Raw genomic sequence first — 4,436 nt, 5'->3', positions numbered from 1 at the left:
CCTTTTAATTTCCTGGCTACTGGTGCCAAGAGTGTTGACTGTGGAGCTAAGCAAACTAAAGCTGTGTACAATCTCAATCTCTTCACCATCCATCCAGATGCTGTCAGTTGGTCCAGTGGTGAGAATCTTTGTCTTCTTGACACTGAGCCTCAATCCGTATTGGAGGCTGCAGTCCTTGACCCTCTGCAGCAGGTGCTTCAGGTCCTCTTCAGTTTCAGCAAGCAGTGTTGTGTCATCTGCATACTGCAGATTGTTGATAGATCTTCCACCAATCTTGACCCCACATTTCTCCTCATAGAGCCCAGCCTCCCGGATAATCTGTTCTTCACATAGGTTGAAAAGGTATGGAGATAGGATGCATCCCTGGCGTACTCCCTTCCCAATTTTGAACCATGCAGTGTTCTCTTGCTTTGTTCTGACGACTGCCTCCTGGTCCAAGTATAGGTTTCGCATTAGCGCGATCAAGTGTTCTGTCAACTTTAGGTTTTATTAACTCTATATCTTACATAGCCACCTCCAGCATTATATTGTGTTGAGTCAGATTGCTAATTTAGAGGTCAGCAGTTCTGGTCTCTATATGTTCCCCAACAGAAAGATAGGACATCAGCCCTGTTAAGATTTGCAACCTTAGAAACTCAATAGAGGGTCACTATGAGTCAGAGTACAATTATTGGCTTTGGGTATATGTTATTTTCTAGAATATCTGGTGTTTGACTGTTAACTTCAGGGTTGTTGATGCACACCCAGGAGGTGTTCCATTGGGTATATGGTAACCTCATGGTAGAAAGTTTTAGAGACTCGGAAACTCTTAAATAACTCTATTCTGTCTTGTAGAATCACTGTGGATAAAAGTCAACCCAACAACCACAGCCTAGCTTTTCTTAAAATCCATTATAAAACCAAATTGGATTTCGTTCATAATAAATCCCCTAGATTATACCAATGGAGTGCAATACACATTTACTATTCTGTCATAAATTCCACCCTTTTGCCACTCTTTGCATTTTCACTTTAGCCAGCTTCATTCATCCTATCTATCAGTGCTTCACTACATGATTAGTGATCACTTAGTTTCACTCCACTCAAGTCAGCTTAGCTTTCATGGATTTTTTAATTGTCACCTTTGATGTAACTCTCTTAAAATGTATCTTCTCTAACTGAATTGCTTTCTGTTATTTTGTTTATTCTCAAACTCTATTAATCTCTCTGAAGTAATTGGGATTTTATGATTAATTCTCCTTTCCTCTTGTGTTCAACTTTTTAAAAAAATTATTTTATATTGGTTTGCTTACAAAATTCATATACATTGTGCTTCCTTAATTCACATTCTGTTTCAAAAAATCATTCTCGTTCATTGTGTTTTATAAAATTAATCACTTTCTCCCTACGTTCTCCTCTATCCAATAGTTCTTATTATGATTTCTCTACTGTTTTGCTACTTCTACAAATGTGAATCTAGGTACCTCAGAATGTCCTGATTCCTTTCCCTCAAGACTTGCTTTTTCACTTACTTGCAAAAATTTTTTCCAAGCTCCAAAAGAGTGCTATCCAAATATTTACCTTAATATTAACTTCCCAGCTCCCTACATAAGACTCACCATAAGTCATAATTAGGAATCCAAATGTAGGAAAAACTTGAAAGAATGAAATCTGATTGAGACTCAGAGTGAGAGCTGAGGGAAGACATGAAATGTTTTTACTAACGACAGTTAAAAAATTGTAAATACTACAGCTTTATTTGGCTACCTTTTCTACCAGATTCTCCTTTGTTTCTCTATGTTCTCCAACATGCACCTATTCTTACAGTATCATACCTTTGATCCTTTGCTATTTCTTTTACACCTATTATTTCTATTTCATTTCTATTGAAATTTATCTAATTTGAGCATTATTTTGCTTTATCCACAGTGTATCATTCATGCTCTAAGTGACATTCTTACTTCTTATCATTCTGTTTTACTTACTCATAGCTGGCTCCAAGGTTATCATTTTAAGCTACCATTTTCTCTCATTTTAGTTTTTTTAGTGGTCCTTAACTGTTTATCACACAAAACACAAAGTTTTATCTAGACTTATAGGTTTCCTATAACCAAATTGTGCCCGAGTCCCCTTAAACAGTTTGTACTATTATGGAGAAATGGTATTTATTACATGGTGGGATCAGTCCTTGGAGAGGGACGTCCTGCTTGGGAGGGTGGAGGGACAGTGCAGGAGGGGAAGACCCTCTATAAGAAGGATAGATTCAGTCACTCGGCTAATGGGGATAGATGTGTCAGAGACAATAAGATTGGCAAGGGGTAGAGCAGGGAGGGTTTAGGGGTATTGTTCATAGAGTCAGTATGAGTCACAAGAGACTCAAAGGCACATAATAACAATATTACAATTCTTAAATTAATGATACATTAGTAATATCACTTCCTTTGTATGATTATTAGGCCAATCTATCTTTCCCACTTATTTCAATGCTCTCTTCTCAAAAGAACATCACAGTGTCAACTTCATTAAAGTCTTCTTTGCTACTCACTGCCAGAACTTTCATAGGTTCATACATATATACACACACATAAGCACAAACTTTGTTTTTAACTTAAATACTACACTTGACAATATATTACTCACTAACATTCCTTCCTTATATGTCAAGAACAACTTTGTATTCAGAACGAAATTTTTTAAAATATATTTTTCCCAAGAATCTGGCCAGCAAGCAAGTTATCTGGCTCTGTAAATATGTTCAAATATTATAGATTATATCTCAACAAATATCCTTTGAATCAATGTAAAAGAAAATATTTAAATTACTACTAAGAAAATTTTTCATTTTTTGCCATTATTTTTCAGGACTGATTAATTAATTATGATGTTGCCAAAAGAAGGAAGCAAGTTTTAGTTTAGGGAAGAAATTTTGCCAGTAAATTAATGTAATGTAGTGTTCTAGATCTTTGTTTTCTAACCATACTTCTATGTTTGCATTAAAAATTAATAACTAATTTGATTTCCATGGCTGTACATTTATATGTTATGAATAATAACATACTGACTTACAAAATGATGTAATAAATAAGAAAACATTGCTAGAATGTGAACACATTAAGTTTGTAATGATATTATAGTTCAATTAATGAATGTTGGACCATACCTGTGAATACTGTTTATTCAATGAACAGACAATAAAAATGTAAAAGTTGATTTAAGTAATTGGTTTTGTCAAGAGACAAACTGTTTTCCATTAACTACCAATTAATAAAAAAAAATTAAGGTTCCTTTTGTAATTTAATAACTTATGTAAGAAAATAGAGGGAGCACTGGTGGCCTAGTGAAAAGAAGCTTAGCTGCAATCCCCAAGGTGTTTGCTATGAATCCACCAGCTGCTCCTAGAAGATTGAGCAATCTCCTACCGTGCGATTAACTGCTTCTGAAAACCTGCTGGAGGGTCAGCTATATGTTGGTTTCAATTCAATAGTACACAACAACAATAAGGAAAAAAGAAGAGGTTTATTTGTTTTATGTTTAGAGATGTAAAATGAAGCTACTTAAAACAATTTACATAATACAGCTTATATTTTCTTTCCTTTCATTTTATGAAAGATCATACAATTTCAAAACTGTAAAGAACAAACTGTCTCAGAATTTTTATTAGTAAAAAAATATATCACAGCTTTGTAAGGAAAGACAGTCATTTAAAATGTTTGGGGAATAAGTTCTTAGTAAAGAACATATCACAAAAGTCTATAGTTAGCATTTATTTAATGAAAGAAGAGAAACTAGTTACTGTGATAGCTGCTGTGGGTGGCCATGCTTCGGAGATCCCACAAAAGGCCTTGGTCGGCTGCAGGAGGTTTCAGTATGGGTGACAGGACATGTCCGTGTGTGTTTCCTTTCAGTTGATACCTTCCGGTAAAGCTTCCTGTGTGGTGCTAGAGCAGTCACCTCCACCACCCACACCACAGTTTCTTGATTTGAATTTGGTTTTATGCACTGTGGGTAGTAGAAGTTTGATTCAATACCCAGATATCTGAGAATGTAATGACAGCCCTATATATCAGGTTCAAAGACTGTCATCCTTGAGCAGTAAGTAATATCTCAGTAAGGGCAAACAGAAATCCACAACTTGAAACCCCAGGAGTGTTTGTAGACATGGAATTTGAATGTGATACACCATGCACGGAGTAGAATAAAAATGAGAAATGTCAAATAATAAGTTTAACAGTTCTAATATAGTTGCAACGCAAGTTGGATAGAAGTTAATTGACATTTAGTCACTAAATCCCATAGACTGACTTCTATAAAGTGGTCATTTCAACATTAAGCATCTGATTGTCTGTTTTATGTAATTAGAGAAAAGAACCCCCCTCCTCAGAGCTTTGTAAAAGGAGAACTGTATTAAAAGTATGTTGAATTTAAATAGATAATAAATACACACATATAAGTATATT

The sequence above is a fragment of the Elephantulus edwardii genome, unplaced genomic scaffold, assembly GCF_000299155.1.
Source record: "Elephantulus edwardii isolate Elephantulus edwardi_28Jun2011 unplaced genomic scaffold, EleEdw1.0 scaffold00043, whole genome shotgun sequence".
In the NCBI taxonomy this organism is placed as follows: domain Eukaryota; kingdom Metazoa; phylum Chordata; class Mammalia; order Macroscelidea; family Macroscelididae; genus Elephantulus; species Elephantulus edwardii.
Note: the sequence above shows the minus strand (reverse complement) of the source record.